Consider the following 10,049-nt stretch of genomic DNA (forward strand, 5'->3'; position numbering starts at 1 on the left):
ACAAGGTGGATACAGAGAGGATGTTTACACTGATGGGGGAGAGTAGAACTGGGGGGCAGGATCTTAGAATAAGGGGCCGCCCATTTAAAACTGAGAGGACCGAGGAATTTCTTCTCTCAGAGGGTTGCAAATCTGTTGAATTCGCTGCCTCGGAGAGCTGTGGAAGCTGGGTCATTGAATATATTTAAGACAGAAATAGACAGTTTCTTAACCGATAAGGGGTTATGTACAGCAGGCAGGGAAGTGGACCTGAGTCCATGATCAGTTCAGCCATGATTTTATTGAATGGCGGAGCAGGCTCGAGGAGCCATATGGCCTACTCCTGCTCCTATGTCTTATGTTCTAAACCAGCCAGAGGCAGCACCTTCTAGGGAGGAGACAGAAGGAACCAGTGAGTGTACAACTGAACCCAGCCAGAGTCAGCACCTTCAGGGGAGGAGGGGGAGGGGAACCAGTGAGTGCAGAACTGAACCCAGCCAGAGTCAGCACCTTCAGGGGAGGAGGGGCAGGGGGAGGGGAACCAGTGAGTGTGGAACTGATCCCAGCCAGAGTCAGCACCTTCAGGGGAGAAGAGGGAGGGGAACCAGGGAGTGTAGAACTGATCCCAGCCAGAGTCAGCACCTTCAGGGGAGGAGAGGGAGGGGAACCAGTGAGTGTAGAACTGAACCCAGACAGAGTTGTTGGTGAAAACTGGGAGCGGAGGACAAGCTGTCTTCAGACGTGCGATTGTGTTTGAATTTCAGGGTAGGGAGGACGGAGAGTGTATGGGATGGGGGTTTACAGATTTGGAGGAATAAGGGAGGAAAGAATGTTCCATAGAATCTAGAATGTTCTGAATTTCTGTCCTGTACTTGCAGTAATGATTTTTGTAAACTTCTTTTCCAGGGTATTCGAAGGGCAGGATTTGAAGACAGGAAACTCAAACCAAACATCACGTCAAGATCTGACAGAATCGCTTCATTCATCAGGACCTGAATATCATCGGCCTTTGAATGTGGAAGGAGAACTGTTCGCCAATTCTGTCTGTGGGGAAAAGATTTCAAACATCAGTGTGACTGGAGAAGCACCGAGACACACGCACCCGAGTGAGAGTGTTCCAGTGCACTGCCTGTGGAAAGAGCTTTAACCAGTTACACAGCCTGAAAAAACATCGCACCATTCACAGCGGGGAGAAACCATACACGTATTCTGTGTGTGAACGAGGCTTCAACTGATCATCCAACCTGGAGAGACACGAGGACACCCGTACCACGGAGAAACCGTGGGAATGTGGGGACTGTGGGAAGAGATTCAATTACCCGTCTGATCTGGAAGTTCATCGGCGCAGTCACACCGGGGAGAGGCCGTTCACCTGCACCGAGTGTGGGAAGGGATTCACTGTGTTATCCGAACTGCTGAAACACCAGCGAGTTCACACTGGGGAGAGACCGTTCACCTGCTCTGAGTGTGGGAAGGGATGCACTACGTCATCCAACCTGCTGGCACACCAGCGAGTTCACATTGGGTGGAGGCCGTTCACCTGCTCTGAATGTGGGAAGGGATTCACCACCTCGTCCAACCTGCTGGCACACCAGCGAGTTCACACCGGGGAGAGGCCGTTCACCTGCACTGAGTGTGGGAAGGGATTTACTCTGTCATCCAATCTGTTGGTACACCAGCGCTTTCACACTGGAGAGAGGCCGTTCACCTGCACCGAGTGTGGGAAGGGATTCACTCGGTCATCCAGCCTGCTGGAACACCAACGAGTTCACACTGGGGAGAGGCCATTCACTTGCTCTAAGTGTGGGAAGGGATTCGCTCGGTCATACACCCTGCTGACACACCAGCGAGCTCACACTGGAGAGAGGCCATTCACCTGCTCTGAGTGTGGGAAGGGATTCACTCAATCACCCCACCTGCTGAAACACCAGCGAGTTCACAGGTCACTGCAGAGTTTGGATTCTGCTGTTATCCCAGACTGAATCGTGTTCATTCTGACATTTGGGGTTTCTTTCTGCTGATACTGATGCCTCCTATAACTGTGCTGGAGTTTTAATATTCTGGATATTTGACCAATTAATCAATGGGAGAATGGTCCGATAAAAATAATGCTGATTGTATTTGCATCCATACTTCACTGTTTAAAGGGGCTTTCTTCAAATACTGAAAGCTGCAACAAATGGAGCTAAACTTTGTTGAACAATTGATGATAAAATGAATTGAATCTGCGGGTTGGTTTTGGATTTCTCTGGGATGGAGCCAGACATGAAGTGCCTTGAAATACCGCCGGTGTCCAGTAGATGACGCTGTCTCTCGAATTAACTCCAACTGAGAGGAGAGTGACTGCGCCCTAGAGCAGGGGGAATGAGGGCAGCTCAGGGTCAAACACTGAAAATACTGCAAAGGGACATCACACACTGCCCCCCTCCCTGGGGCAGCTCAGGGTCAGACACTGAACATACTGCACCCCACAGGGACATCACACACTGCCCCCCTCCCTGGGGCAGCTCAGGGTCAGAACTTGGAGTGGGAAGGGGAGGATCCAGTTTTCGTGGACCATGTAGGAACCAATGACATAGGTAGGACTAGGAATGAGGTCCGGCTAAAAGAGTTTGAGGAGTTGGGATCCAAATGAAAAAGCTGAACCTCAAAGGTAATAATCTCTGGAGTGTTACCTGAGCCACACACCAATTGGTGCCGGGCTAAGCAGATTAGTACGTTAAATGTGTGGCTCAAAGAGTGGTGTGGGAGGCAGGGGTGTTGCTTTATGGGGCACTGGCACCAGTACTGGGCAAAGAGGGAGCTGTTCCGTTGGGACGGGCTCCACTTGAGCTGGGCAGGAACCAGTGTCCTGGCGAATCGAATAACTAGGGTGTTAAACTAATGAAGGTGGGGTGGGGGAGATTCAGGAAAGTACAGCACGGTTAAGATCGAGAGAAAAAGCAACAAGAGACATGTCAAGATTCGAGCAGAGCAGAGTTTTGGGTAAAAATAAGCAGAGTGGGTCAGGAAGGGACAGAGAGAGTAACAAAGGTAATAGGGCATTACTGACTGAGGAGACATCAAGGAAAAATAGAAGAAAGTTAAAGCTAAAGGCACTATATCTGAATGTATGAAGTATTCGCAACAAGATAGATGAATTAATAGTGCTGATAAAAATTAATTGGTTTAATCTAATAGCCATTACGGAGACGTGGTTACAAAGTGACCATGGTTGGGAACTAAATATTCCAGGTTATGTAACTTTTAGAAGAGGTAGCAAAATGGAAAAGGAGAAGGGGAAGCCCTGATAATAAAGGATGGGATAAAGACAGCAGAGGGAAAGTATCTTTGCTCAGAAAATCCAGAAGTAGAATCAGTTTGGGTGAAGCTAAGAAACGGCAAGGGGCAGAAAACATTGGTGGGAGTTGTTTATAGGCCCCCAAACTGTAGTGGTAATGTATGGGCACAGTATAAATCAGGAAATTAGAGGTGCATGTAACAAAGGTAATACAATAATTATGGGGGACTTTAATCTGCATATAGACTGGGCAAACCAAATTTGCAGTAATAGTGTGGAGGACGAATTCATGGAAGGTGTACAAGATGGTTTTCTAGATCAGTATGTTGAGGAACCAACTAGAGAACAGGTTATTTTAGATCTAGTATTATGCAATAAGAAAGGGTTAATTAATAACCTTGTAGTAAAGGGGTCCTTAGGGAAGAGTGACCATAACATGATAGAATTTTACATTAAGTTTGAAAGTGATTTAGTTAAATCCCGAAACTAGGGTCTTAAATCTAAACAAAGGAAACTATGTAGGTATGAGGGGAGAGTTGGTTAAGGTAGATTGGGAAACTACATTAAAAGGTATGACGGTAGAAAAGCAATGGCTAACATTTAAAGAATGAATATAATTTACAACAAACATACATTCCTTTAAGGCACAAAAACCCCACAGGAATAGTGGTCCAACCGTGGCTAACAAGAGATGTTAAAGATTGTATTAGATCAAAGTAAGATGCTTATAATGTTGCCAAAAAGAGCAGTAAGCCTGGGAAGTTTTTAGAATTCAGCAAAGGAGGACCAAGAAATTGATGAAGAAAGGGAGAGTAGAATATGAGAGTAAACTGGCGAGAGACAAAACAACAGACTGCAAAAGCTTTTTTAGGTATGTAAAAAGGAAAAGATTAGCAAAAGTAAATGTTTCCCCTATAGGCTGAGACAGGAGAAATTGTAATGGGGAACAAGGAAATGGCAGAGAAATTAAATGCATGCTTTGTGTCTGTCTTCACGGAAGAAGGCACAAAAAACTTGCCAGAACTACTGGAGAACCCACGGTCTAGCGAGAATGAGGAACTGCAAGAAATTGGTATTAGTCCAAAAATGATACTGGTGAAATTAATGGGACTGAAAGCCAATAAATCCCCTGGACCTGATGACTTGCATCCTAGCATATTGAAAAAGTTAGCTATAAAGTCATCTTCCAAAATTCCATAGATTCTAGAACGGTTCCCGTGGTTTGGAAGGTAGCAAATGTAACTGGGCTATTTAGAAAAGGAGGGAGAGAGAAAACAGGGAAGTACAGACCAATTAGACTGACATCAGTAGTAGGGAAAATGTTCGATTCTATTACTAAGGATGTCGTAACAGACACTTAACAATATTCATAAGATTGGGCAGAGTCAACATGGCTTTATGAAAGGGAAATCATGTTTGACAAATCTGTTAAGTGATTTTTGAGGTTGTAACTAGCAGAATAGATAAGGAGGAACCAGTGGATGTGGTATATTTGGATTTTCGGAAGGCATTCGACAAGATGCCACACAAGAGGTTATTAATTAAATTATGGCTCATGGGATTGGGGGTAATATACTAGCATGGATTGAGGATTGGTTAATGGACAGAAAACAGAGAGTAGGAATAAATGGCTCATTTTCGGGTTGTCAGGCTTTAACCAGTGGGGTACCGCAAGGATCGGTGCTTGGAGCCCAGCTATTCACAATCTATATCAATGATTTGGATGTGGGGACCAAATGTAATATATCCAAATTGCTGATGATACAAAGCTAGGTGGAAATGTAAGTTGTGAGGAGGGTGCAAAGAGGCTTCAAGGGGATATAGACAGGCTTAGTGAATGGGCAAGAGCATGGCAAATGGAATGTAATGTGGAGAAATGTGAAGTTATCCACTTTGGTAGGAAAAACAGAAAAGCAGAGTATTTTTTTAAATGGTGAGAAACTGGGTAATGTTGGTGTTCAGAGAGACCTGTGTGTCCTTGTACACAAATCACTGAAAGTTAACCTGCAGGTACAGCAAGCAATTAAGAAAGCAAATGGTATGTTGGCCTTCATTACAAGAGGATTTCAGTATAAGAGTAAAGTTGTCTTTCTGCAAATATATAGGGTCCTGGCTGGGGAGTCTAGAACCAGGGGTCACAATCCCAGAACAAAGGGTCGGCCATTTAGGACTGAAATCAGGAGAAATCTCTTCACTCAGAGGGTGATGGATCTTTGGAATTCTCTGCCCCAGAGGGCTGTAGAGGCTCAGATTTTGAGTATATTCAAGACAGAGATCGATAGATTTTTGAATATTAAGGGTATCGAGGGATATGGAGACAGTGCAGGAAAGTGGAGTTGAGGTACAAGATCAGCCATGATCTTATTGAATGGCGGAGCAGGCTCAAGGGGCCGAATGGCCGACTCCTGCTCCTATTTCTTATGTTCTTACCGACCGGGCGTGGCAAGATGAACAACTCTCGCTAACTTGGCCGAGAGGTTAGCGGCAACACCTGGCACCACGACCTCCTGCGCCCGGAGCTCGTGGCGTCATTGGCATGTGCATCGCCCTGGTAGCGCCCAGGACCCGCCTTTTGATTCCCCTCCCCTGCAGCATCACCGGGCGACAATACCGGCAGCTGCAGGAGAGGTTGCACAGGAGGCCGGGCGCTTCGGGGCCACGCGTTCAAGGGGATGTTGGTGTGGTAAGTATAAAAACTGTCGCCGTGCCTTGTTTCGATTGCTCCCATTTCCCTTCGGGCTGCGATCGATCTGTTGGAGCGCATGGGACCCCAACTATTTACAATCTATATTAACGACTTGGAAGAAGGGATCGAGTGTAATGTAGCCAAGTTTGCTGACGATACAAAGATGGGAGGAAAAGCAATGTGTGAGGAGGACACACAAAATCTGCAAAAGGACATAGACAGGCTAAGTGAGTGGGCAAAAATTTGGCAGATGGAGTACAATGTTGGAAAGTGTGAGGTCATGCACTTTGGCAGAAAAGAAAATCAAAGAGCAAGTTATTATTTCAATGGAGAAAAATTGCAAAGTGCTGCAGTGCAGCGGGACCTGGGGGTCCTGGTGCATGAAACACAAAAGGTTAGTATGCAGGTACAGCAAGTGATCAGGAAGGCCAATGGAATCTTGGCCTTTAGTGCAAAGGGGACGGAATATAAAAGCGGGAAGTCTTGCTGCAGTTATACAGGGTATTGGTGAGGCCACACCTGGAATACTGCGTACAGTTTTGGTTTCCATATTTAAGGAAGGATATACTTGCTTTGGAGGCAGTTCAGAGAAGGTTCACTCGGTTGATTCCGGAGATGAGGGGGTTGACTTATGAGGAAAGGTTGAGTAGGTTGGGCCCATACTCATTGGAGTTCAGAAGAATGACAGGTGATCTTATCGAAACGTATAAGATTATGAGGGGGCTTGACAAGGTGGATGCAGAGAGGATGTTTCCACTGATGGGGGAGACTAGAACTGGAGGGCATAATCTTAGAATCAGGGGCCGCCCATTTAAAACAGAGATGAGAAATTTCTTCTCTCAGACGGTTGTAAATCTGTGGAATTAGCTGCCTCAGAGAGCTGTGGAAGCTGGCTCATTGAATAACTTTAGGACGATATAGCCAGTATCTTACCGATAAGGGAATAAGGGGTTCTGGGGAGCGGGCAGAGAAGTGGACCTGAGTCCATGATCGGATCTGCCATGATCATATTAAATGGCGGAGCAGGCTCGAGGGGCCGTATGACCTACTCCTGCTGCTATTTCTCATGTTCTTACGGGTCTGATCAGTGCGGATCACGGTTGCCGTCGGGGACCAGCTGACTGCTCCCAATGCAGAGGCTGCAACGATGGACTTTTCCTTTAAGGCAGGAAAGGAGCCTTAGATCGCCTGCCGCCCAGGTCCTTTAGCACTCCAGGATTTCGCACTCCACTTCCTCCCTCGAATGCCAACACCGGATTTACAGAAAGCCGGAAATCATTGGCGCCTGGCGCTAATTTTTCAATGAATCATAGAATCATAGAAATTTACAGCACAGAGGGAGGCCATTTCAGTCCATCGTGTCCGCGCCGGCTGACCAAGAGCTATCCAGCCTAATCCCACTTTCCAGCTCTCGGTCCGTAGCCCTGTAGGTTACGGCACTTCAAGTGCACATTCCAAGTGAGGGCTTCTACCCGTACCACTCTTTCAGGCACTGAGTTCCAGACTACCTTCTGGGTGCAGAAATTTCCTCTCATATCTCCTCGCCCCTCAATTTCTTTAAATCTATGCCCCCTGGTTGGTGACCCCTATTTCTCCCAGAAATCATTACTGTAAACAATGAACAGCAGTGGTCCCAGCACTGATCCCTTGCGGAAAGGCACTTCCCACCTTGTGCGCCCAGTCTTGAGTGGCTACCATTTAAACCCGGAGACAAACGCAAAATACTGCGGATGCTGGAAATCTGAAACAAAAACGGAAAGTGCTGGAGATACTCAGCAGGTCAGGCAGCATCTGTGGGGAGAGAGAGAGAGAGAGAGACGCAGTTCACGTTTCAGGTCGATGACCCTTCGTCAGTTCAGACCCATCCCAACAGTGCACATCCTTCCTGTCCCAGTGCTGCTGCCTGTGTCCCATAAAATGGAGCCCTTCCTTTCCAGCCCCAGTCTTTCCACCACACAGTCATCTTCCTGATCGCTTTGTCCCCATGCCAATTAGCCCGTGGCTCGAGTATTAATCCCGAGATTAACGCCCGTGAGCTCCTGCTTTTAAATGTGGTTCCGAGCTCTTGGTAATTCCTTAACAGGGCCCCCTCCCTGTTTTTCCCTGTGTCATCGGCCCCGACATGGATCATGACAACTGGATCTTTCCCCCTCCCTTTCCAACTTCCTCTCCAGTTGCTCCAAGATATCTTTACCCTTGCACCAGGTAGGCAACGCACACTTCGGGACCCTCGGACTGCAGAGGATGCTATCAGACCCCTAATTGTTGAATACCGTGTCGCTACAGCTTTTCTATTCTGCTCCTTCCGCCCCCCCCCCCCACCCTTGGGTTGCCTCCTGCTCCATGGTGCCATGGTTAGCACTCGGGCCATCCTCCCCTGCAGCCTTCAACCTGATCCTCACAGGTATCGAGCAGTTTGTACGTGTTGGACAGGAGCAGTGTCTGCGGGTCCTCCTCCTCTCCCACTCCCAGGTTCCCGATACCCTGCTGAATGACGGTCTCTCGCTCCCCTTCCTGCACCTGTGCTGTCTGTTGAGCAACCTGAGAGGGTGCACGTCTAGGTGGGGGAGAGGAACACAGGGATCTCGGAGTACAAGTACACCAAGCGCCAGAAGCTGTGACAGAGATTTTCAAGGCCATGAAAGAAGCAAACCAAGCACTAGGATTTATTTCCAGAGGTATGGGGACCGAAACTGCCCTCTGCCCGAAAACAGGGCGCCCCGGCCGACGTCGAAGGGTTCCGTCCGCCCAATGGGAAGTACAATTCTGAGCAATTCAGGAATTTGTGTTCTTTTTTGGAGCCGGGTGGAAGTGGCCTCATCATCGGGGCAGAAATGCGGTCGGGTCGGAGGAGCTGCCACTAGCTGAGGGGGCGGGGGGGGGCGGAGTGACCATCACTAGCGGGAGGGGGGTGTGACCATCACTAGTGGGAGGGGGAAGTGACCATCACTAGTGGGGGGGGGGGAAGTGACCATCACTAGTGAGGGGGGGAGTGACCGTCACTAGCGGGAGGGGAGTGACCATCACTCGTGAGGGGGGAGTGACCATCACTAGTGAGGGGGGGGAGTGACCGTCACTATCAGGGGGAGAGTGACCATCACTAGTGGGGGGGGAGTGACCATCACTAGTGGGAGGGGAGTGACCATCACTAGTGGGGGGGGAGTGACCATCACTACTGGGGGGGGGAGTGACCATCACTACTGGGGGGGGGAATGACCATCACTAGTGGGGGGGAGTGACCATCACTAGTGGGGGGGAGTGACCATCACTAGTGGGGGGGTAGGGTGACCATCACTAGTGGGGGGGGGAGTGACCATCACTAGTGGGGGGGTAGAGTGACCATCACTAGTGGGGGGGTAGAGTGACCATCACTAGTGGGGGGGGGAGAGTGACCATCACTAGTGGGGGGGAGTGACCATCAGTAGTGTGGGGGGGGGGAGTGACCATCACTAGTGGGGGGGAGTGACCATCACTACTGGGGGGGAGAGTGACCATCACTAGTGGGGGGGGGGAGTGACCATCACTAGTGGGGGGGGGGAGTGACCATCACTAGTGGGGGGGGGGAGTGACCATCACTAGTGGGGGGGGAGAGTGACCATCACTAGTGGGGGGGGAGAGTGACCATCACTAGTGGGGGGAGAGAGTGACCATCACTAGTGGGGGGGGAGTGACTATCACTAGTGGGGGAGAATGACCATCACTAGCGGGAGGGGGGCGGAGTGACCATCACTAACAGGGGGGAGTGACCATCACTAGCGGGAGGGGGGCGGAGTGACCATCACTAACAGGGGGGAGTGACCATCACTAGCGGGAGGGGGGCGGAGTGACTATCACTAACAGGGGGGGAGTGACCATCACTAGTGGGGGGGGAGTGACCATCACTAGTGGGGGGGAGTGACCATCACTAGTGGGGGGGCGAAATGACCATCACGAGCGGGGCGGGGAGGGGGTGGTGAATGGCCGATGTCACAAGTCATCAGCGCCGAGTGGGGTGGGGTGGAGAGAGGAGGGGACGAGACACCTGGGGAGGAGAGGGGGAAGTGGGTGGAAGGGAGAGGGGAAGAGAGAGGAGGAGAGGGAGGTTGAGAAGTGGAGGGATAGGAG

General features: G+C 49.5%; 1 pseudogene; it reads left to right on the forward strand.

Annotated features, from left to right (window-relative positions):
• Window positions 1–1,055: 1,055 nt before the first annotated feature.
• On the forward strand, window positions 1,056–2,207 carry LOC139274048 (oocyte zinc finger protein XlCOF6-like; annotated as a pseudogene).
• Window positions 2,208–10,049: the final 7,842 nt, after the last annotated feature.

The sequence above is a fragment of the Pristiophorus japonicus genome, chromosome 9, assembly GCF_044704955.1.
Source record: "Pristiophorus japonicus isolate sPriJap1 chromosome 9, sPriJap1.hap1, whole genome shotgun sequence".
In the NCBI taxonomy this organism is placed as follows: Eukaryota; Metazoa; Chordata; class Chondrichthyes; family Pristiophoridae; genus Pristiophorus; species Pristiophorus japonicus.